The sequence below is a fragment of the Canis lupus genome, chromosome 16, assembly GCF_011100685.1.
Source record: "Canis lupus familiaris isolate Mischka breed German Shepherd chromosome 16, alternate assembly UU_Cfam_GSD_1.0, whole genome shotgun sequence".
Lineage (NCBI taxonomy): Eukaryota > Metazoa > Chordata > Mammalia > Carnivora > Canidae > Canis > Canis lupus.
This window is the reverse complement of record NC_049237.1, coordinates 3,757,581-3,783,366: the sequence shown is the minus strand read 5'-3', so window position 1 is coordinate 3,783,366 and position 25,786 is coordinate 3,757,581. Positions and strand designations below refer to the sequence as shown.

General features: G+C 35.6%; 1 protein-coding gene across 1 annotated transcript in view; it reads left to right on the top strand.

Annotated features, from left to right (window-relative positions):
- The window catches only part of CNTNAP2 (contactin associated protein 2), a 2,034,882-nt gene that overhangs the window by 147,626 nt on the left and 1,861,470 nt on the right, over window positions 1–25,786 (top strand). The window lies entirely within an intron of this gene.

The following is a 25,786-nucleotide window of genomic DNA, read 5'->3' as shown; positions in this document are numbered from 1 at the left end:
TAAAGCTTCTTAATAGAGAATACTGTAATGTGCATAAAATCAAGAAATTGTAAGTCCTATACTTTGTACAATTCTGGATAATTTAACCAGTCTTCTGACCTGTCTACAGTATAAAGACAAATAATAGAGTGAAGTTAATGCATTTTGTGCTATAGACCTAACCACTCATTCAGACAAATGGGAATTGATGTAGTGTAAGGAGAAAAGGCTGCTCATTTCCATTCACCCTGGTACAGATTTTTCTCCCTTCTTCTTACAGAAAGAGCAAACTTCAAAGAACAAAGATAGGCATATTTTTATGTTTGTAAACAACTTAGCACTTAATTAATGGTACAAAATGTTAATTTGATTGGAAAAATAAAGATAATCAAAAGGTGGGAGGTAGAGAGTTGCATTCAAGCATATGACTTATTTTATGTGTCCATGGATTTTAAATAAATGGTGAAAAGTTGACTATGTTTAATTTTCTTTCTACATTGATTCATTATTTTCTTTTCAAATCTCGTTTGAAATTGTAAAAAGCGTAACTCTGTCCTTAGTAATTTTCATTATTCACCAGAGTGGTATAAAATCAACAAGTTCAAATCAGATTAAGCCCTGCTGCCTGCATAGTTACTCAATATTATGTATGAGTGATTTGGGCCTTCATAAAGAGAACATTTATATTCCAAGTCATATTTAAAATTTGTCTTTATTTTCTTTTACTCTTTTAATAGGAAAAGGCTTATTTCTCACCTGCAATCCGTTTTATTAAAAAAAGAAATTTCATTATAGGAAATTAGCTCATTTCGTATTCCAGAGCAGAAACATGAAGGCGAGATGAATCTATAGCACAAAATACATGTCTGTGTCAAATATTCTAACACAAAGAGTGCCTATTTCATTATTTTAATATGTCTGAAATTTATTTTATGTTTGTCAATAAAACATGGAACTGTTAACTATTTTTTCTCTTGTGCTTATTTATTATAATTTTAACAGGTAAATGGATACTTCCTTATGCCATAAACTTTAAGCTTACTGGCAGATTAGGATAAGACAAATAAGATAAATAAGAATTTTACCTTAAAATATTTAAGCTACAACAACTAATAATTATGTATACAACCTATTTTTTGTTTGTGTAAAGAGAGGAGAGAAGCATGTATGTGTGGGGAGGGTCTTCATGGCTGCATTTACAGAAGCAGTAGTATTGAGTGAATCTCAGATGTCACCTCAACCACTTCTCCAACTTGAACATGGAGACCATTTTTTTTTAAAGATTTTATTTATTTATTCTTGAGAGACACAGAGAGAGGCAGAGACATAGGCAGAGGGAGAAGCAGGCTCCCTATAGGGAGCCCAATGTGAGACTCCATCCCAGACCCAGGGATCATGACCTGAGCCAAAGGCAGATGCTCAACCGCTGAGCCACCCAGGCGTCCCTGGAGACCATGTTAAACCCAAGTACACCAAATGCATCCCCTAACTTCAGGCCTGAGAGAGCAAATCAACCTGGTGCTCCCATGTTCACAGAACTAAGAAATACTTCTGGGCAGCCCAGGTGGCTCAGTGGTTTAGCACCACCTTCAACCCAGGGCGTGATCCTGGAGACCCGGGATTGAGTCCCGCATTGGGCTCCTTGCATGGGGCCTGCTTCTCCCTCTGCCTGTGTCTCTGCCTCTCTCTTTCTGTGTGTGTCTCTCATTAATAAATAAATAAAATCTTAAAAAAAAAAAAAAAAAGAAATACTTCTGCAGGACACTGCCACTTGTTAAACTAGTTCTGTAGAAAGCTTATCTGCTAACACACAATTCTCAAGCAGAGCAAAGCTGTTTCTGTACTGGTGTTAATTATTTATTAATGCAGTGAAAACACTTTAAATTCCAATTAAATTGTCACTAATTACTTGTGAACTAGAAGCTAAGATGCTTAGTTTCCTACTTCCTTCTGAGAAAATGTGAATGCTCCCCCATCTGTGGAGTCAGTTCATAGGAGAAAGCCTTTATGTTGGAATCAGAAAAAGAAAAAAAAAAAAAAAAAAAAAAAAAAAAAAACTGGGTTTGAAACTACCTGGGTGCTCGTGGATAAGCCTGTTAAGCACTGTGAGCCTCAGATTTCTGCATGTATTATGTAAGTTTAGACAACTGATCTGAGTTTAATGGCTCATTTAAATGAAAATGTATATATCCCCTAGAACAAATATCTTAATTTAGGGGTCAGTGCCAAAGTGTTGCCAGTGCATAGCAAAGCATTGCTCAAATGAGCTAAGATTTGTTTTATTGATGATACATAGTGGTTGTCTTACTTTTGGAAACTGTTTTTCTTATTCCGCCCCGCACTCCTTTTTCAAATAGAGACAGCAGAAATTACAGTAGGGTTCCCTTGCCAGCCACAAAATGTTCTATTTTACTCTGTTTTTGTTTTTCTCCCCCCATTTTCTAGAATCTGCTACATCAGTTTGGAGCCAGATACTAAGATGGCAAATGATGAAAATCTTTCTGTGAAATAAAAACTTGATGATATGGGGATCCCTGGGTGGTGCAGCAGTTTGGTGCCTGCCTTTGGCCCAGGGCGCGATCCTGGAGACCCGGGATTGAATCCCACGTCGGGCTCCCGGTGCATGGAGCCTGCTTCTCCCTCTGCCTGTGTCTCTGCCTCTCTCTCTCTCTGTGTGACTATCATAAAATAAATAAAAATTAAAAAAAAAAAACTTGACGATAAATCCTTAAATATATTGTAAGAGAGAGGTCTATGAGACTTCAGAGGATAGGGAAATATTATAAAGAAATATCAATCATATAAGAAAAACTTTTTTAAATACAATGAACTGAGGGTCAGGAAATTCAGCTCAAAGGCTAAACTCTACAAGGTTCTGTTTTTGGGTAGCCCATAGCTAAAACTGGTTTTAAAATGATTTTAGAAAATAAAAGCGTGACATTTTATGAGACATGAAAACTATAAGAAAGTCATGTTTTAATATCCATAAAGTTTTATAAGAATGCAGCCATGCCTATTTGTGCATTGTATACACTGCTTTTAGAAAGTTTAGTGACGGGCATGGAGAACATATGTAACCAGCAAAGCCTAAAATATTTACTACCTAGACCTTGCAGAAGTTTGCTGACCCCTGCCAATGGACTTGAAGGCAGGGACAGCATTAAATCCTAGTGCCTGGCTAAGTATTTAGCATATAGGTTTGCACATAAATATGTAAAGGCAGAAAACATGTAAACACACTGAGATTATGTTCTCATTATTGAAATGAACAAATAAAATTTTTAAAAAGTAGTAAAATTGTGTTACATGGAAACAATAAAAAATAATCAATATATAAAAGACCAGCACAATCACTGCTTTTTAAAATTTGTAATACCATGAACAAAGGAGTTTACACGAGAAAGTTTTAGGTGTATGAGACTGTAATCAGTGAAAACGGTCAGGCTGGATTCTCTCCCTCCTTCCTTCCATCCCTCCCTCCCTTTCTCCCTTCCTCTTTCTTTTTTTGGGGGGAAATTGTTCAGTTTTAGACCTGCCTGAATTCTGTCTTTCATTTCTTTTAATGAAAATGAAAAAGAAAATAATTCTATGTAATTATTCGACCTAGGCATCTGTGGTTGTTTACTTATTAATTCAAGTCCAGAGGTGGCTAATAATACTGTGGAAATACCTGTAATACGAAGCATGTAATGGCAAATCTCTTCATAACTGGACCTAGGTCCCTGGAAACAAAGTGTTCTAATTATATATTAACATTTAGTAACTAAATAAACTAGTACATTTTACTTCACACCATGAACTTTTCCTTAGGAGAAAATAATTTTAAATCCATCCCAACTATCTCCAGAATTTCGTCTGATATAGGACTGTAAACTTTCATTTTAAAATGCAAACTGTCATTTTATTTTGCATTGTTCTTTTATATTTGCTTTGGCTTGGTGTTTTCTTTTTTTTTTCTTATTCCTCAGATTTCTCTAATTTGAAAAAATACTGCTAAATATATACTCTCAAATGCTAAAGGAAAATAATATATAGGAATATATATATTATATATAGGAAAGGGATTGAAGTAAATTAAATTATATATTATATTTATTCTTATATATTATATATAGGAAATGAATTAAAAAGGCAAATAAAAAACCCTAAAAACAGCTCAGTTATATGGTGAGCTTTAAAAGTATAAAGGTTGTTTTGTTTGCAATTCCTTTTAAAGAGTCTTTCCCTCCCTCTCTCTCTCTCTTTGTATGTGTGTGTGTGTGTATATATATATATATATATATATATATATATATTTCAAGATGTATATCTTATGTATTTATACATATTTCAAGATGTATATAATAACTAAGAAGTTGGGCTAGAGAGGTCATTGGTCCAGTTACTAGAAAGTCTTTCCTAACTCATTTGATGAAAAAGAGAGAAATCTGTCCCATCAGGGAGTGGTCTTCACTTCTCTTCTTTCTGGACTGGACTTTCCTTCTGGCCAGTGATTAGCGTTAACTAACCATTCAGCAAAATCACAAAGTGGAGAAGCTTTAAAAAAAAAAAAAAAAAAAGGTTAATGGCTTTGTAAATCCAGTGCCCTAAGCAAAATTAAATAGAACATCTAGTCATTCATCACAGGCTCCCTTAACAATTTGCAGCTTCTTGGTATTCCTAGAACCAGGGAATTCAAATAACTTTTACTGAGAGCCAACTTGGGCCAGACAGTGATGAAGAATGATGTATTGAGAGGATATGTGGATCTTGCTCTCCAGGAAATGTGGCTAGAGGAGGAGAGGTCACTAAGAGACTCCCCATTCTTCAGAGGGAGGGATCCTGTGCCATGCGGTCGGTCTGTCTCCAAACAGCGTCCTGTTTATGGAAACCCTATGTGTGTAAAGTCCTGCCAAGATGTTAGTCTCACATACTTGTCCTACAAACACCGTCTCCTCCCAATACATTCCTTATATATTGAGATAATCAATTTTACTTGTCTTTGGTTTAATTTATGACTAACAAAACTTATCTCACTTTTATCATTTAATCTTTTTATCTTCAGTTAACATCCAGGAACAAAGCCTGAGCCATAGAGAAGTAAGCTGAAGTAATCATATTTGAGTTTATATATTCTTCATGTTTTGAACTAATTCCAGAATATTATCAATCATATTGAGATATGATACATTAGCTTTGTGTTTAGGTACAATTGTAGGATGCAGTTTTTAAAATCATAGTTTCAGGGCACCTGGGAAGCTCAGTCAGCAGAGCATGTGACTCTTGATCTCAAGGTCCTGAGTTCAGGCCCTGTGTTAGGCATAGGGATAAATAAAATAAAAAGAAAAGAAAGTAAAATAAAATAAAATAAAATAAAATAAAATAAAATAAAATAAAATAAAATAATAAAATAGCTTAATTCTTGTTTGCTGAAAGATAACTCTTCCTAACTGAAGGAGATTTTTAATGAGGAATTATTTGCTATCTTTAGCTATTAACCAATCAAATTATAAGATGTTAGAAATTCTAATATTTTTCTTTCACTTTTTTGCCCTCAAATTCTAAATTATCATTGAGATAAAAATAATTGGTTTTATTACATTTTTAGTTAAAGAATTCCACATTCAAGTATCAGACACAGGAAGTTATGTTTTATATCTGAAAATTAGCAAAATAGTCGTAGCCCATCCATTTCAGCCAACAAATGCTTAATGGAGTGTCTACTATGGACCAATCCCATACTGATGATAACAAGATGAATTTGGCAAGATGGTATGAAGTTCAGTACCATTATTTTACTGCCAGCCTCAGGGAGAAATCAGGAAAAATAGGTTTGTGGGCTTGAGATTGCACACAAAAATATTTTTTCAACAAAAGTCTGTGGGGATGGGGATTTTATCCTTCTGAATTTGCAGTCTGGTTAATCTTTGTAACAGTGTACATAAAGACGTGTTTTTGTAAATAAGCACCATGTCTCAAGTTGAGAATTATTTTCATTGAGGTTTCAAGGTTTTAGAGATGTCAAAACCTAAAAAATTATAGCAATCTAAGTAGATATTATCTCCCCCTTTCACTCATTAGACTACTTTTTTTTCTGCAAACGTGAGAAAAATTGTTCTCTGTAGATTTTTTCGCCCCTCAATAATAAAGATAATAAAATTTTCGATTTGATTTTTTTTAATACAAGATGGGTCTTATAATCCTGGCTTAATTGTTCTTAATCCAGAAAGCTTAGAATTACTGTCCTGAAATTAGAAACAAATTTTTCATGAAAATGTGAAAAAATTATCTTAAGTGAACGCTCTCACTTTACCTTATTTAACTTTGTTTGAGAATGTTTAATAGAGCAAAGCAGAATTTTTCTCTTGAGGAGTTACCGTGCTCTAGGACTGTTTTCTAATTTGCTCTCGGACTGTTGAGATTTCAGGAGATGGCGTTTCTAATCTGCTGTAATAATGTTGAGGAAATATGCTGCCTGATAAATTAGGATACTGCATGGCTGTCCCACACCCCATTATACCACATATTATTGCTTCGCCCCGGTAATTAAGCCAGTGTCCATTAACATCACAAATAATACAAATTAATGTGGCCACATATTTTAGCATAGATAATACAGCTGCTAATAATGGCCTGTTTATCATCCTGTCACCTAAATAAATCCACAGTACCAAGATCATGGTGAAACCAAAAGGTACACAGTGGAAGTTGCAAAAGTTGCATATATATGAAAGTTTAAAGTTCAATTTTTTGAAACATAGAAGTTCTAAGTATTTATAGAAAATAGATCAGAAAAAAAAAGAAAATAGATCAGCAAAGTATTTTCTTTTAGATAAAGACAAAGGCAGTTATTAGCACCTATACTATTTCTTTCTATATGTTCCTAGAATGCTGTTCTAATATTAATAGAAACAATAGAAATACTATTTCCTCTGTATTACTTTTTAAAATACAATAAAAGCCCAGAAGTAAAAGTGTATCAATTCCCAGGCTGTTACTCCATTTGTTTTTTCTCAAAGGAACATTTCCTATTTACATCATATGTTCAGTGTAACACTTCTCAGTACTCCTATGTAATACTATACAGAGAGAGAGAGAGAGAGAGAAAGACATTTTAAATTAGGGATCATTGGTCTATGAGTGTGATCTCTTATTTATATTCAGGCTTTATGTAGGCTGACATTTTATAAAGAAAAGGCTATCTTTTGATATTTAAAAAATTAATACCAGTGACATAAAATTTTATTGAACTAATCATCTTCAGTGTTAGGTATATATTTGAATTCCATTTCATAGCCATTTTGGGAGACTAGAAACAGGAAGAGAAATGGATGACCAAAATTATAAAATCATAAAGACCTAGGAAACAAACACGAGGAAGGTATGGGCCAATGAGGAAAACAGGGTGGTCAGAACAGAGGAGAAGAGGTAGCAGCAGAGCCAGTGCTGGTAGCAAGAGAAGGTAGTGGGTGGATGACACAGAAATGCAAGGGAAAGGTTCAATCTCAGAGGTTACCCGGATTCCATTTTAGAGAGTTACCATCAGAGAGTTAAGACTTGTACATGCTCCTCTTTGAAATGTGTATTAGTATTGATAACTTTTAAAAGGTTTTTCTATTGAGTTATTTGAAGCTCTGCACATGTAAGTGTAACTAGAATAAATACCTTCTTTGTCCAACGGCCCTGATGGAAGCTACACCTGGTAACCCTAAAAACGTTCACATAAGCATATACACACATGCACGCACACATGGCACATAAGTGAGCAATGAAAAATGTATTATATCCACTGCTACAAAGAAGTATATTTTGTTTGAGGAAACACCATGGTCAGCCTCTTGTCACTTGATAAAAAAGATGAGATGCTGTGGACATGAATGGAAGTGGCCATCAACATAGCAAAGGAAGGGATTCTCCTTCCCTGCAATCAGGAGAGGAAACTGTTGGTTTTGCTGCTGAAAGAGGAGGATGGGGGGGGGGGGGAGAGAAGAGGAGGGAAAGATGGAGTCTGGGACTCTGTGCGGAGCCACTCTGCCAGTTTAATATCTTGATCTTGCTGTTGCTGAGTCTTGCCCTGTCTCTCTGCACTAATCTTCCAAAGGTCTGTGAGGCTCACAAATGCTTATTGTAGGGGATTTTCTTATGGAAGGTGAGACACTCAAGCGTAGAAGGAGCATAGACAGCAGCAGTTTAGCTAAGGAAATGGAGGACATTATTAGCAAGTCAATTATCCCACTGTCCATCCTCTTCAAAAATTCTGGAGAAGTTCTGGGAGGACTTGACATCTATAATCTGTAGAATTGTGGGGTGATTATGGGGTCTCAAGTCAATTTTACCTAAATGTCTGTGAATTTGGGGGCTATGAGATCACAGAGATTTTTGTTCAGATGTAGGATTATCAGGTTTTGGGGGGTTTATTTTTTGTCTTTCCTTATTTCATCCATCTATTTTTCACAAAGTCTGCCTGAACATTTGATCCACAGTGGATGTGATAAAAGCATGTTTTTAAATGCATGTTTCACACTGAAGACAGTAGGTTGGGCTTTTCTACTCAGACAGTTCTGTTCTAGAAGTTTAAGTGGAGAGAATGAGAAGGAAGGGTGATGTGTGGTCTTAAAGAGCGGTGTGCTAACTGCTTTGAAGGTGGGCAGGAGCCTGGCCTTGAGTGTCACCCTGACATGCTTTGCATCTCAGCTCTTCCATTTGAGCTCAGGCAGGTTTCTTGAACTTGTAGTTCCTATAGAATATTTGAAATTTCTACTTAATTTTCATGTGATTATCAAGAGCAAGATTGCACGTAATGTGCTTAGCACAGTCTTTGGTACACAAGTATATGACGGCTATTATCATCAATAGTATTGTTAAATGATTAAAAATAAAAGTCTCAAAACCAATGGAGATTTAGAGTCCAGTGTATTTTCCAAATATGGAAGGAGTAAAATTTAAATTAAGCCTTAATGAATGAATAGATTTTATGTAGGTAGAATAAAATAAGAATCTTAGTTCAGATATGAGGGAAAGTCTATGCAACTATAGGGATTAATATGGCCCATAAAGTGACTGGGGGTAATACCTGGTGAGAATTCAAGGTAGATGTATGTTTGTGGTGGCAAGAAATGAGATTAGCTACGCAGAATACTCCGAGGATATGGCAGAGCTTGACCATAAGAGGAATTTTAGCTCAATATGGTGCGTTAGAAGGAGCCATTATATTATAAATTTCTATACATTATGTATTTGGGAGCGTGGAAATATTATAGCCTGGTCCTGGAAAGTTTAACCCAATTGCATTATGTTAGTTAGAGACTCTTTAAAAATGTGACTGGAAGGCTCTGCAGTTGTTAGGGAATGAGGTGAGGGGAACTTGGAGTGATTTTGGCTGAAAGTAAAATAAACTTTTATATAAAGATACAAATCTGTAAGTAAAGAAGAAAGACTATAAGAATCCTTATGTACAAAATAAAAAGTCAGAGTGCTATAAGTAAAACAGTAATGAAAGAAAAGCAGTATGGTTCATCCATAAACTTAACTGTCCTTAATTTATTGCTGAAGGATATTTTTCTAAAAAAAGATTTTATTTATTTATTTATTTATTTATTTATTTATTTATTTATTTGGCAGAGAGCACAAGCGGAGGGAGGGGCAGGCTCCCCGCTGAACAGGAAGCCAGGATGCAGGGCTCAATCCCAGAACCCCAGGATCATGACCTGAGCCAAAGGCAGATACCCAACGAACTGAGCCACCCAGGTGCCACTTATTGCTAAAGGATCTAAGGATTAATAAATAAATATTGCATACATCTTATGTTGTAGAATGAAAGCAATGTTTGTGAGTTTAACCAATGGGAAATTGGTCCTGCTGATAAATAATACAACCTGTGCTTGAAGTATTATGAGAGAGAACATTAAACTAAATAGATATAATTTTGAAAGTTCCACTACATTAAAATTTAAGAACATCTTTCTAAAAACAGACTGACTTGAGGGTCTCATATTGTATAAACAAGTTATCTTTTTAAATATTGAAAATGGTATAGCTGGTTGATTTTTATGGTGAAAAATAACCAGAGTCCTTTTAGGCTTGCCGTATAGTTTCAAGTTATCAAGTTATCAAAAAACAATAGATTTACATACTTATGGGCTTAAAGACAAAGTTAAGAAAATTATAAGTTGCACATATAGATAGCAGTGTAAGATATTAAGAAAAAAATCACAGTAGGCACTATTGAAAAGCAGCAGAGGAATTACACGTCATTAGGACTCATGAGGAGTTTGTTAGTGCACACTGGGTTTGTTCGGACTTTCCTGACAGCAGGACAAAAAGAGAAGTATTGGATTGTGTGATATTTATCAAAATCATTGAAATTAACCTACAGAGACTCTTTGTTTGTATTCAAATCCAAAGCATTTATTGCTCACCATGACAGGTAATTAACTTGAATTTCACAGAGATGCTATTGAAGACAATAGTTACATTATTTTTTTAATAAAAAATAAGAGACTACACTCCAGTGGTAACTGCCTTAAGATAATAGAAGACCCCAACATTGCAACAAAACCAAAATTAATATTATATATAATGAATGCAATTAAAAGGTAGATGTAGGGATGCCTGGGAGGCTCAGAGGTTGAGCATCTGCCTTTGGCTCAGGGTGTGATCCCAGAATCTGAGATCAAGTCCCACATTGGCTCCCTACATGGAGCCTGCTTCTCCCTCTGCCTATGTCTCTGCCTCTCTCTCTCTGTGTGAATGAATAAATAAAATATTTTAAAAAAATAAAAGGTAGATGTAGCACATTTTAAAGACATTTCTGAAATCTGTTGGACTCTATACAGCTTGATTAGGAGACAATAAAATTGACTCAGGATTAATTTGGGAAGGGGAGAAAAATCATATGTCCTTTAACAGAATGTTGTCTCATTTCCATTCAGAAGATCTACCAGGTGTCATTTAAACAACACTGATTAAGGGCGCCTGGGTGGCTCAGTTGGTTGAGAATCGGAGTCATGATTTCTGCTCAGGTCATGATCTTAGGGTTTTGGGATTGACCCCTCATCAGGATCCGCATGGGAAGTCTGCTTGAGGATTTCTCTCCCATTTCCTCTGCACCTCTGCCCTCTCTCCCACTTTCCCTCTGTTTCTCTTTCTCTCTCTCTCTAATAAATTAATTTAAAAAATAAACAACACTGATTGAATGTCTACAAACGTCTCAAGTTCTATGGGTGATCTCAAAATAGATACACATATATATTCACAAAAGTGCTGAGAACTTTCTGATGGAACAAACATAAGCCTAGGAGGGTATAGCCTGTGTGTTGGAGGGGAAGCAGCCAAGACAATGGATACAGTGGTAATGTGGGAACTGTGGTAAACCTCTTCACAACTAAATGATTGTGGTTGAGTTGTGAGTCCCAACTCCATTTTTTATTCCAGCAAGTTCCTTTTTGGGCAAGCACTCAGGGCTTGGCAAAAGGACAGCTCTCCCTTTGCTCTTTCTGGGAAACTAATTGAAGCCTAATTTCCACCAGCATAGAGTCCTGGGTAGTTGTGAAGTGGTTATAGTGGTAATTGAATAATTTCTAGAGTACACAAAAAGGTGCAATTAATGATAAAATGACTGCATAAATGTTTTCAGCAAAGCAAAAAAAAAAAAAAAAAGTTAAGGTGTAATGAAGACTTTTGCTGAGTGACAAAAGGATTTAAATAAAAACTACCCAGTCCCTACTCATTTTTCGGTAAGGGATATTTTAAAGCATTTTGACAGACTCAACTTCTGTATCCATCTGCTTTATGTATGTGTTCATTCGTTCAACTTCTTTAAAAATTTTTTTGTGTGCTTTCTATATGACGGAAGCATGAATAGGCCACACATACAGAATATATTATATTCCAGAGATTAAGTGTCATACATATATTAATTCATTTCATCCTCTCATGGAACCCTTGAGGTAGATGATTCTTCAAAATTTATGGGAGGAGAAGATGAAACATAAAAAGCTATGGGATTAAAAACAGCTATGGGATTTTCTCAATATTGCATCGCTAGTAAGTGCTGGAGGAAGGACTTGAAAAGGCAGGTTGGTATTGGACTCAAAACTCTTAAACAATATGACATGTTGCCTCGTGAGTCCCAAGTGATGGACTAAGTGTAAAACATGACCCAAACCATGCAGTTTCTGCCTCAGATAAAGAGCTCTTTATCACCATCATTATCTATTATTATTATTATTATTATTATTCATTATTATTACTGTTGTTAATACTTCACTGGGATAGCCTTGTACTCTATTTCTGTTACTAGAAATGCATCTCTAGAGACATGCTTCACATTTAAACAGGGGGCAGAGTTTCCTCTCCATATATATATATATATATATATATATATATAAACTTTGTCCCAAATTTATTATTTAACCAAAGTTACCAGTTTTCTGCAGTATAGCAGACACTGTTGGTATTGTGGACTGGTGTTGCCCTCAAGAGTTTCGGCTTCTGACTATCATAAATAAATAAAAATTAAAAAAAAATTTAAAAAAAAAAAAAAAAAAAAACGGGATCCCTGGGTGGCGCAGCGGTTTGGCGCTTGCCTTTGGCCCGGGGCACGATCCTGGAGACCCAGGATCAAATCCCACGTCGGGCTCCCGGTGCATGGAGCCTGCTTCTCCCTCTGCCTGTGTCTCTGCCTCTCTCTCTCTCTCTGATGACTATCATAAATAAATAAAAATTAAAAAAAAATTTAAAAAAAAAAAAAAAAAAAAAAAAAAAAAAAAAAAAAAAAGAGTTTCGGCTTCTAGGGGTAGAAATAGGTAAGTGCACAATTATCATCTAAAATGACAGGCACTAAAATAATGCTATTGGGGATTTAGAGGTGGGAGCAGCTGTGTACTGTGTACACGAACACACATGTGTATGGTGTGTTATGGGAGACATGTGGGGTCACACAGAGAGTTCAAGAAACACAAAAGGGATGTGGATTTAGGATAGGAAAGAGGAAACTTAGGCAAAATCTTTAAATATCTTTATTTCAAACATATAATAATTGAGAGTATAATAAACGGTTAGAAGCAATTTGCCAATCTGAAATTTTATACCCTCCCTCGACTCTAAAAAAATTTTTAAGTTAAATACAAAACACCAGACTATCTTTTATATCCAGTGTTAATGTTGGGCTTAATGTTATATATCAAGTTCAGGTTGGAGAAATTAGCTGGTGAGAGGAAGCAGCTTAGCTATCTTTGGAAATGATCTAAATATTGTTTGGGCTAAGATAGTTTTAAGATACCTCCTTATTGACCATGGAAATCTTACAAATATTTCCTTTATTAACTTTGGAGATAGCTATTATAGTGTGTTTTGCTGGGTCTCCAGACCGTGTCAAAGCTGCCCTGTGTGTTTGTGTAGGTTGTGCCACAAAGAAGGGATCCTGCCTCAGGCAGTATAGGTGAGCTGAAATGGAGCAGAAGCTTGCCAACCAAGAGCAGAGGGGTGCATTTCTGTTTTGCAGTGAGGTGTCTCAGAGGCCAGTGGTCCTGGCTGCAGCAACTGGAACTCAAAGCTATTTCCTGGGCCTTCTGATCTGTGCACCAATTCTAAAGCAGACTTCTGGTAATAAAGAGGAACTATAATTTGACAATCTGAACTGAATTCAAGAAATGTCTTGGCCGCTACTTGACATATAATTGTGATGTAGCGCTCGTGCAAATAAGTCCTTGAGTAATTACTGTGCAAAGTGGTTTTCTATATGATTATCTTATATCATATTGGTAGTGCTACACAGTATGTCAAAAATTAAACTTGGTATTTTTAATGCTAAAATGAGTAAACACTAATCAGAATGCCAGCAGGTACAACATCTTTGAATGAAAATACCACATTCAAACAGCTGTTTGGATTCCTTTTGTACATGGTCTGCATAGTTAGCATGATAAATATGAATAGAATTTTCATACTGACATTTAATTAAAATGAAATTACCTATCATTGTTACCCACTACATAGAAGCTATTATTTATGTTGATATTATTCTAATACCATATTAGGCTGAGATTGAATTTGTATCCGTGGTTTTTATGAATTGAATTATTTCTGATTACTCAGTTTTTTTAAAAGCCAAAGAGTAGATACTTTTGCATTGTGCATAAATATGGCATATTTTCCACTTCTTTAAAGAGTTAGAAATTGAGTAGTTCTGTATAACTGCAATTGCATACTGTTTACTGGTTTGTTCCTTTTGGCTTCTTTAAATATTTTGGTGCTTTTAACGTGTCCTGTTTTAATTTATATTTTAGATCTGGGCTAAGATTGAGATAATTTTTTTAACTATTAATATCCCTCTGTCTAGGCTCCCGTTATGTTATTATGGTTGCAGTTGCTTTAACTTTTCACAATCAAGGTAGCACTTCAAGTCAGTAGAAAAGTGATATTTATCTATCCACCCATCCATCTACCCATTGCTCCCTCCCTCCCTCCACTTGTCCCATCCATCCATCCATCCATCCATCCATCCATCCATCCACTTATCCACCCAACCACCCATCCATCTATCCACCCACCCACCCATCCATCTACTTACTCATCCACTCCTTCTTCATATACTATGGATATCCAGGGCTAACATACACTGAAGCTAATTGGAGTTTGGTACTATAAACCTCCATTTTACCAATGGCAGTACAAACCCCTTAATACACAATTTAGAACTTCCAGATACTTGGTATTTTAACAGGTGCTTCTCTTGACTATTATAACACAGCATAATACTCTGTAAAATCACTTCAGCAGAAATTTACTTAAATTTTAATTCTAAAGAAATAGCAGTCAGTACAAACAGGAAGAAATGGTGGTTTACACTGGCATTGACTTTCTAAGTTAAACAAATCAATTCATTGTGATTCTGACATTCTTTTGGACAGACAGTATTAGATTGATAACAAAACAACATGGCACAATATTTGTACTACACTAAATGTGATTATGAATTATAAGCATAAACATTTTTCCCTTAAAAATATATATATCCTGGGCAGCCCGGGTGGCTCAGCGGTTTAGCACCACCTTCAGCCCAGGGTGTGATCCTGGAGACTCGGGATCAAATTCCACGTCAGGCTTCCCACATGGAGCCTGTTTCTCCCTCTGCCTGTGTCTCTGCCTCTCTCTCTCTCTCTCTCTCTCTCTCTCTCTGTGTGTGTGTCTCTCATAAATAAATAAATAAGATCTTAAATATATATATATATATATATATATATATATATATATATATCCTTTTAATTGGGCAAATAGAGGCAAAGCAGATTTCTCTGATTTAAACTCTAACTCCAGTTTGTGTTTATACACTTTAACTTAAAAATGAGTGACCAGTTGCTTTCTACATAGCAAATAACTAAACTAGTAAATGTTATGCTAAAATAGCAAATATTATGCATCGCTTAATTTTTAGTTTAGAGGAAATCAGCTGATTCTAAATCATTGATTACAGTAGAATAAAAGTAGAATATATGAATAATAGTAAGTGTTCATCCATGGGATAGCACATACCAATGAGGAAGAAGAAAGGAAAGTTAGCTAACATATAATATATAAATAGCTACCCTAGTCAGTTGATCAAAAGCTGGTTGGTATTATCTATTTTAAGTTCTTGTAAGGATTTTCAGTGAGAGAAAAGAGTATCATCCCCTACCACCCAACCTATCCTTAGTTTATCTGAAAGAGACTGTAAGCAACAAATAAACTGCCAGCACTCTAAAACCACCTCATCTGTCATCTTAAAATTTGTGATAAATCAAAAGGAGCTATGATACAAGTATTTTAACCTCCATGACCTTGAGCAGCTTCCTGAAATTTTTGACATTAATTTACTGCAAAGGAAATGTCTGATAAGATGATATTAAATGTTAGAAACTTGTGCACCTGACATATGAGGGTTAGTTGATGAGTAGACTTGGATTTTCAGTATCCCTGAATAACCAGTAACATATGTTTTTTGTAATATACCATCATTTTACTGTTAGGCTGTAATGTGATGCGAATTTTTGACTTGTGTTTATTTACATTTTGTGTATGCATTTGTTTTTTTTTTAATTAGTGATGCCACAATACAAGAATGTGGCTTTATGCTATCAATTATGAGTAGCCTTAGGTTAATTGCTATATTTAATTTCCTCTTACAGCTACAGATTCTTGTGACTTAGAATTGCCTTAGAATGTAATAATTCTAGCAACAAGAGAAAATAGACTGAAATGGACCAGAGATTCATCTGTTCGCTCCTTTTATAAAGAGCAAAACAAAAAGCGCTCATAATTTGAGACATTGCTACCCACTTGAAATAATAAATAGCTTCTAGATTAAGACATAACTGCATATTTTTCTTAATTCTTCCAAACAAATCAAATAAACTATAGTTGGAAGATATATGATCATTTGTCTTATGATTTAACTTTTGACAATGCCTTTTAATCTTTTGAGTTCATTTTAAATTATAGGCCACCTGCTTTCCTTATTAATTATTCGTGTTTATCAAATGATCTGTAATTATTTGTAGATAATGATAATGCATTTTTAATGTAGCTTTTTTTTTCTGTATATCTCAAGTTACTTCATAACATTATTATTACTTTCCTTTGATCTTCAAGTCACAGAGATAAAGCCTGGTGCTCCACTTTCTCATCAGTTATAGAAATTAAGAGAGCAAGGAAATGGGTTGCATGACTGAGTCAAAGTCTGATTATGTGTCTCGTCAGAGCCTTTGTTGCAAATACTGAGCCCTGTACTCTTTTATTGACCTTTTATTGTTGGGAATCCTGATGTGCCACACAGAGAGGACACAGAGTAATATTGATTACGTAGACAACAGAGACTTAAACCAAAAGGTAGTGCTGAGAATTCAGAATACCAAAGAGTGGTTAAAAAGGTGAGTATAAAAGAAATACCATTATTAATCCATCCATGATGGGAGATGAAAATCACCCGGTTGTGTTTGGCTATAAGAATTTGTTAGATTCCACTCCTGGGGATCATAGTGAACATATCCCGGTGAAATATGTAGACTGAAGGGATAAAGAAGATGTTAGATATTTGTAACTGTTTCCTGTATCACAGAAATTACATTTTTTTCAGGAAAATGTTCTTCAAATACTACTCACTCCAACTGTTGTGTGGCTCCCCTCAAGCTCTGTTCTTTCAGAGTTTGAGCTGTTTTATCCAGAAAGCTCTGCTGCTCTTCTTCTGGTGCCCTAATTAAGCAACTGAGAGAGATTATCTGCTGAAGGGCACCAAATCCGGAGGGTGTGGGCCTTGTTCATTCATTCACTTATACTTTCAACAGATATTTAGAAACTAGTCAAATCTCTTAATCAGGTGGAAAATGTCATTGTTCACCACTTAACATTGCGGTTCAAACTACATCTACCTATTTTGTAGAGTGGTGAAGATTGACAAATGTTGGTATATTCTTAACTCTTTTTCATTTATCCATATACATTTTAATATTTATCATAATGTTTGAGTTTCCTCTGAATATAGGACTTTTTATATATGCAGTACATTGAAATTATAAATTTAGCAGTTGACATTATAAGAATAATTACTACAATTTATAATTATTCAGACAACACAAACAGAAAGGTAATTATATGTACTAAGCTCTAATTTCCACAGAAGTATAAATTCAGTGTACTTTCCTGTCTTTTCATATAATCTTCCTAAGAACCCTTGTATAATTTGACAAGAGTATCAAGTCTAAAGAAAAAAAAATCTCCCCATTCATTCCTTGTCTTACATGTAGTGCCTGCCAGTCGTTTGTTTTTCCTTTTTTTCTTTTATGGTATTCCTTTTGAATATATATTTTTTTTCAATGGCAGCAATTTACTCTGGTAAACAGGTACCCTTCACATGATCTGAAAAGTACTGATTTCTTCTCAGTCTGCCACAAATACAATTAAGCTGTTCTGTTTCCAGGGTCAGCCACCCCTGTTTTCTGAAATACGAGGTCTCTAAATTTCTAGTTTGAAACTAAGCTATTGCTATCACACTGGTAGACAGAATTTCCAAAAGTTCAAGCTCACATGGCTTACTTCAACTTAAAGACCATATACACAATGAACTTCTTCAAAACAATGTATTATTGTCTCTTGAGGTATTTGGTGTATGGGAAACATAACTTTTGTCATCAAATAAGCGTTTGTCATCACAATTCTGATTATGAATTTATGGTTATTGTGATTATGAAATTTGTAGCAAAATGTATTCTGGTTTTATATATTTTAGTTCCATTTTAATTATATTTTTCATATTGAAAAGAAAACATAAAAGTGTGGAGAAGTAAAAAATGTCAAAACATGAGTTCTCATCTCAAAACAAATTCTGTCATCATAGGTGATCTTATTTCCATAACAATAATAATTACATATATTATGCATGTAAGGTAGGGGAAATACATAGTAATTAATTTCTTAAAATGCAGTATAGGCTTCTGAAGAATCACTATTCAAATGCTATAACTTTCCTATAAAATCAAAACACATTTTGTAGTATTCAGAATAATTTTACAACTAATTTTAATACCTTCTCTCCCTAATTTTATATATATTCTATGTTTGGAAAACACATACAAATTGTAGATATCTGGAGAATAAACTGGTTCTTTTCAAGAGGGATGCGGGGAAAGCATCTACCACAATAAATTATAGAATTAACTCAGTTGAGTTAATGGTGAGGCTGGGGTGGGTTGTGTATGAATTTTTGGAAACACGTGGAGAATACTTGAACATTTCTATCTGTAAATGTTCTGACTCTTTAGTTCATTACTTTAGCAGATACTTTTGGAGCACTTACTCTATTCAAGACACTGTCGTGTTTGCAAGTACTAACTGATCTGTGCCCAAAGGCAGATACTACTGTTGTCCCATTTTACAGTTGAGAAAACTGAGGCACAAAAGATAAAGTAACTTGCTTGCCCAAAGTCATTTGTTGTAACATGTGGTGGAGCTGGTATTTGAACCCAGATAGTCTTGGTTCTAGAAACATGCTGCTGATTGCCTTGTTCTGTTTCTTCTCCATAAGAAGGAGTCACAGATTCATCCTTATTGTCTAAGTCAGATAAAATTTGCAATGCTTAGGCTTTTGATGCCCTTCTGAGACTTTAATGATTTTTTTCTCAGCAGGTATGTGAGTCTGAATATATCAAATCTGTTCTTCCTTATGTCCTTTATGTAAGTTCACAGCATTCAAAGTGGTTTATAAAAAAAGGACTTCTTACAATTACACACTGATATCGGAATTTGGGTTGTCATGTCATCAAATTGTATTGTATTAATACAAATATTAAAATACAGTAGTAAAAGCCTTAATTTATGTGTCCAGGTTAAGACCTTCCTGTAAAGCCAAAGAGATTTTAAGAGTTTTGGACGTGGGTTGGACAAACAAATGTTAGAGAATAACAGAAGATTTCCATTCACTTCTTTAGCAAAGTGAAAAGTATACAGCTCATAGTTTGGGCTCACGTCATTTTGATGTCTCATTGTTTTTGCTTTCTTGCCCTCTTGAAGCCAGACTTGACCTGTATGTGGATATTTAGGACCCAATTCTCTTCTACATGATTGATTGCTCTACTTGATATCTATGAATATGAAAAACTTGAATGTGATTTTACTTTAGCATGTGTTAATGAAAATAGTATTCTGTGTAGCTTATCTAATTTAGCTGGATAGCAGAATAGGAAGATATGGGTTGTGCCTGAATTTTCATCATTTGGGCATGTCTGTGTTACTCTGATTAAGGCCTACCTCGAGTGACACCATAGTTCCTGCTCCATAAAGGAATAAAGAGACAAACCCATTCCTTTGGTTTTACACAGTAGACGTTTCCATTTCCTATAAATGTGCTTCATAGGTAGGCAAGATATTTTTTAAAATATACATAATGTCATGCACAGTAAGAAGGGAGACATACCCGATTAGATAAAGCTTTTGAAATGTTTTATTTTTCTGTTATGGTAACAGTATGGATTGATCTCTGCTCAACTCCATGATCTGACTCTGATCAGAAATACTTTTTTTCTCTTCTTTGACCCCATTGAAGGTATGGACAATATAGTTCATGCAGCTTTCACAGTGCGAGGTTGATTTAACTGATCAGAATTTAGAGTCATCTGACTATGCCAAAATGAAATTATATAGCATGAATTTTCTGTTTCTACTCATACAATTCCCTCGTTTCTTTGATTTTCTGAGTTCAAATGTTAGAATTTTTAAAAAATCAACAATAAATAAGGGAGATAGAAGTTATTTTCTAAGTGGCTTGATTTCCAGGGAACAGGAAAAAAATGCAGTTATATTGAAAGATTTTCTGAATTGTTAATCAGGTAATAATTAAGAAGTGTTTACAAACACAGGCCAATTTAAAAATGATTTTCAGAAATATGAAGCATGGGCATGGCAAGACTTTCACTGATAATATTTTGCCTAAAGGATGATGACAACCTCACTAGGAGAATAGAGAGGAAGAAACATGGTGGCTGGAGCGAGAACACAGACAAGGCAAGCCCTGTCATCAGATGATCCATGGGGCATTTTCCCATTTGGGTAATCTGATGATTGTAGAATCAAATGTGAATTTTGAAACAATTGAAATGGGGGAATGGAAATGGGAAGTTTTGTTTTACCTGTTTAGTTACCTGCAATGGTGGCATACTGCCTGGTTCCTAAATTAGAGATGCAGGACTTTCTGGCCAAACCTTTGGAGAGCAAAGACCTCACTCCCACTCTGCAGAACTCAGGTCTCATTTTCATTTTGCCCAGCTGCGCTTCACGGATCCTATATCTTCATCCATGCTGAGAGCAAGTCCAGGCTCCTGAATCACCCTTCCTAAGTACCACCTAACAGATTCCTTGGAATGAGAACGTGGCCATCCCAGGGGCTGCAGCAGCCTCAAAAATGGAGAAGATAAAATGTGGAATGCAGACTGCACCTCATTATGACTTTGTCCTAGAATAAAGTTCTGTGGCGTAACCATGGTGTGTGGCAGTGATGGGCAAAGCCAAGAAGACAGATGCTCTTGTGTGCCTAAATAGCACACAGTGGCACTCTCCAATCTGTGGGTGCTTAAAATGTTAAGAAGGAAAATATTGTTCATCTGAGGTCATAAAGACAAGGCTGAAGAATATGTAGAATGGATGGTAGCCTCCGTGCAGGATTCACGGGCTCATTTTTCCCCTGCAATTTTACACAAGACTTAAAAATATATATTAGAGATTCTTCCCTTGATCACCCACAATGATTTTTCAGTTTTTAAAAGTGCCATTTAAACATGCAGAAACATCTCAGAAAATAATTCTATTACTTTAGCACAATTGATAGGGCTTCAGGAGTGAGTTGAGAACAAAGGCCACATGGAAATAGACTCGTAGGGAGGGCAGAGCAATACCGAGAAAAGGATCTGGAGGGAAAAGGAAGACGTTGGATACCTTCTTTTTTTCTACCTAGGGCCACTACTGATGGTGACAACCCAAATGACATCCACTTTATCACACATTTTAGAGCTTGTCATTGATAGCAACCTAAAATGTTCATGGGCTTCCATCAGTAGATGCTATTTCTTTTCTAGAGCCCAGCACACCAATGATGCTCCTGTGGCAGCACCAAACTATAGATTTGAGTAAATCCAGCAGCAAGAACCAGTATCTGTACTCTCAGATAAATGGCGTTACCCGCTTCACAGCAAAGAAATTTCCTTTCCAGTTCTTAACCATCCAATAGCTAACTCTGATATGTGAGTTCTGGTGGAAAATCAGCTACCTATGAAAAATTTCCATGATGTCTAGGGGCATTTTATGATTTTTTTTAGAAACTTAGCAGTTGCCCAAATGTTTAGGAAAGGCTTTCTCCCAGTCAAGGGTATTGTTCGTACTCTGGAATTAACTCATCCATGGTGCAGTTTCAGAATGAGCTATGTACATTTGAATTTGGGAAATCTATTGGATCCTCTCTTATTTTCAAGGACATTTTTTTTCTTTGAATAAGATGAGACTCTTTTGTATTCATTCTTCTTATTCCTGGTATGATAGTAACTGACACTCAGGAAGGCTCCACTCAGTGTTCGTTGATTGAATACATGAAAGCAAAACAAAGACTGAATAGAGCATGCACAAAGATGGAAGGCTACTAATGACTTTGTGGCCACAAATTGTAGAATTTGCAAAATAGAAAATCTGATTTTATTGGATAGTTTACCATATAGGGCACAGAATTGGATATGAATTGAAAATCAGAAAATATTAATTCCTTTAATTAAAGTGAGAGAGAAAAATTGGGAAGCTTTAGAAAATCAATAATAGAAATGAGTAATTTTAATGGTTTCTTGCAAAATAACAATCACTCTGGTCTTTCTAATGTTTTAAGTAACGTGACATTGTCCGAGTCCTTAGATATTTAGAGTGAAAAGAATCTTAAGAACCATCTTATTAAACTTCTTATTTCATGTACGTTTGGGAAGACATTCAGAAAAACTCACCCATGCGTGACTTAAAGGTCTCTAGAAAAACTATGTAAGAAGTTTTTCTTTTTATGGGAAATAGATGGTATAAAAATCATCAGAGTAGGCAAAATAAGCCAGAGTCTTTTGCCTGTGTTAAGAAATCATGAAATATTTAAAGATCTTTTATTGAGATTTTTTTTCTTCATTAATTACACTTTGTCTAATGGTTTTTTGTCAAAGCCCTGACCAGAGCTTGCAATTGTAATTGATAGGGAAAAAGGAGAGTAAAATCTTTTGATCTCTGTCTCTTGGGGTAATGCAGTATCTTTATCATTGAGATCAAAAGACCCAGAGTATCATGCTGGCCAAAGAGAGGCTGCAGTACTGATTCTGGTAGATTGGAGACAGCAGACGAGGAAGTTCCCTACTATATGTGCATGGGAATGATATGATCAAAACCAAAAAGTAAAACCGTTGAGTGCCTTTCTGCTATGCACCCGTATCCATAAATAACATGAAGATCTATAAATAATAAATCCATTAATAGATTCATAATATTATTCATAATATGAGTCCCTGGTAGATCCGTAAATAATATTGTTCAGGAGAGAGACCCCATTCCTTCACAGAGAAGCTACTGTCCAAGCATATTCCTAGGAGTCATTAGAATATATTTTTATTAAAAATTCCGAAGGGGGGCCTTGGATGGCTCATTCAGTTAGACATCTGCTTCTGGTTCAAGTCATGATCTCAGGGTCCTGGGATCGAGCCTCCCAGAGCAGGGAGTTTGCTTCTCCCTCTGCTGCTCCACCTGTTTGTGTGCTCTCTGTCTTTGTCTCTCTCTCTCTCAAATAAAATATTTTTTAAAAAGTCCTGAAGGAATACCTTTTACCCATTCTTGAATTGCTAAGGGGGACAACTAGAATCCTAGAAATAGAGAATTCCTTATTTTTTTAAATAAATGCTTCATGTATTGAAATGGTTTCTCCTTCTCTAGCACTTGACCAATTGAAGTTAATGAAGTTTATCTTTGTAATGATGCCCATTCATTTCTATGCTCCACAGTCTCCTTTTATTCCGGGTATTACCATATTTCCTAAAGAAATTCCTTTTATAAGGCATGCTTCGGTAAACTAAGTCTCAGAAGGGTTAGTGACTTCATGCCTTGCCACTCCAGGGATTACTTGCATTTTCAAGAGATCCATAAAAGAGAATAATGCTTAATCTGAGATTTCTAGTACTCTGATATGTAAACAGAGTTACTGTGGGCTGTTAGAACCGGTTGTGTACCCATTTAGTCAGGACCAAGAGAAACACACACAAACACACACTCCCTGATAATTCTGTTCTTTGACTCCCATTTACCCTCCAAAAAAGATTATCCTGGTGTCTCCTGTTTAAATTGAATACTTATGAAGCAATAAGGTAGTATTCCTGTTCATGTGAATCTAAGGCACATGTACTCAGCTTATATTTTCCCCTATTTAATTTTCAGGTATGGGTGTTTTCCAGGCTAGAGACCTAGAATGTCAGGATTACATGGCTTACTGAATACTGTCTTTCCTTTTCTCCATTTTATATAGATTTTTAGAGCTGTCCATATAATTCCTACTTAGGATTACAGTTGAGAGAGTGGAGGAGGAGACACACTCACATACACACAGTAATTGTGAAAATGTGAAGTGTGAATATGAAGATAGGCACATGATAGGCATTTAATAATTCAGCTCCTCATTTCCTTATTTTCTTCCATCTTCCTTCCTTCCTGCTTCCCCTGTGAGATATGTTTTCGGTAAAAATCTCCTCAGTTAAATTGGGCCAATGAGACTGATCATGTGAACATGGTTCAGGTGGCAGTAATTAACTTCTCATTTAAATACAACTTCATAGGAAGACATTAGACAGACTTATTAAGATTTGTCTAGATGTTCATCTGGCCCCAAACTGAGCCTGCTGTACCAATTTCCAAAAGAATTGCTCAAACTTGACACTCTTCTGTTGATGTTGATTAACTTCTAAGATCTAAGTTAATGACTCTACCTACAATTATATTGCTTGCTTATTAGGTGCTTAACATGATGGTCAGACATGACATATTTAACAAACATTATCACAGTTCTCTTCCTGAAAATCCTAATTCTATTAAAGATCACACATACACACACCCAACTGATAATGAATAGGGAAAAACAGATAACTGTATTGAGGCCAGTGAAGGACACTTCCATTAATTTTTCACACGCCTGCATATACATGATTCAGAAAATCAACAAACGATTATTTCTGTTTGTGCTCTCAAAGTCCTCAAAGAGAATTAATGCAATCCATTTCAAAGTCCAGGAGCCAGCCTTGCATATCTCCTCCCTGGATTCTCCTGAGTCTCTAATTCTTGTCAGAACTGCTATGAATCAGTTGCTTGACAGTGGGTATCATTCGCTGAGAGCAAATTAATTCAAACAGCCCTCAATCCTTGTAGGACAAAACTGTCATGTGCCTCCTGGCACACTTCTTTGTGTTATAAATTGAGGGATTTCAGCACTTACCATCCCATTTACAATTTTGTGTATGTTGATGACACATCATAGCCACAAGGAACTGTTAAAGTGCACAGGGACAGGTACGTGCACAAATCAAACCTTTGCCACAAAAAAGTAAAAACCCCATAGATTAGAAGAGTGATGACTTTTTATATTTAGCTTGTGACAGCTGTGGACAGCACTGCTGGCATCCAAGTCACAGAACTGTTTTACTCTCCACTTTGTGATTGATCCAGCTTGATACAAGGTATATTAACCAAATGTTAAAAAATAAGTGCCATCCTTTTGGGTACCATGCTGCCCATTGGAGGGCCAGTTTTCTTATGGAAAGAAGGTCACATTCATTGATGTTGTTCTTATTTAGATGTCCAGTATGGAGGATAAGTTATTTTCCATTGTATGCATAAAAGTAGTTTGATGTAATCCCCCCACCCTGGGGAAACTACAAAAATACAACAACTTATTTTAGACTGCAAGTCCTAAAATGTGACTTGATGATAACATGATAGTAAGATCTCATTGGGATGGAGTGAGCAAGGGAGGAATTTCACTGATTTCTTTTTTTTTTTTTTTAGATTATTTATTTATTTATTCATGAAGGACACAGAGGAGAGAGAGAGAGGCAGAGACACAGGCAGGGGAGAAGCAGGCTCCATGCAGGGAGCCCGATGTGGGACTTGATCCGGGGACTCCAGGATCACACCCTGGGCCAAAGGCAGGCGCTGAATCACTGAGCCACCCGGGGATTCCCCAATTTCACTGATTTCTTAAACTTATTTCTTCCAGGTTATCTGGAGAAAATAAGAAGATAGATAGATAGAT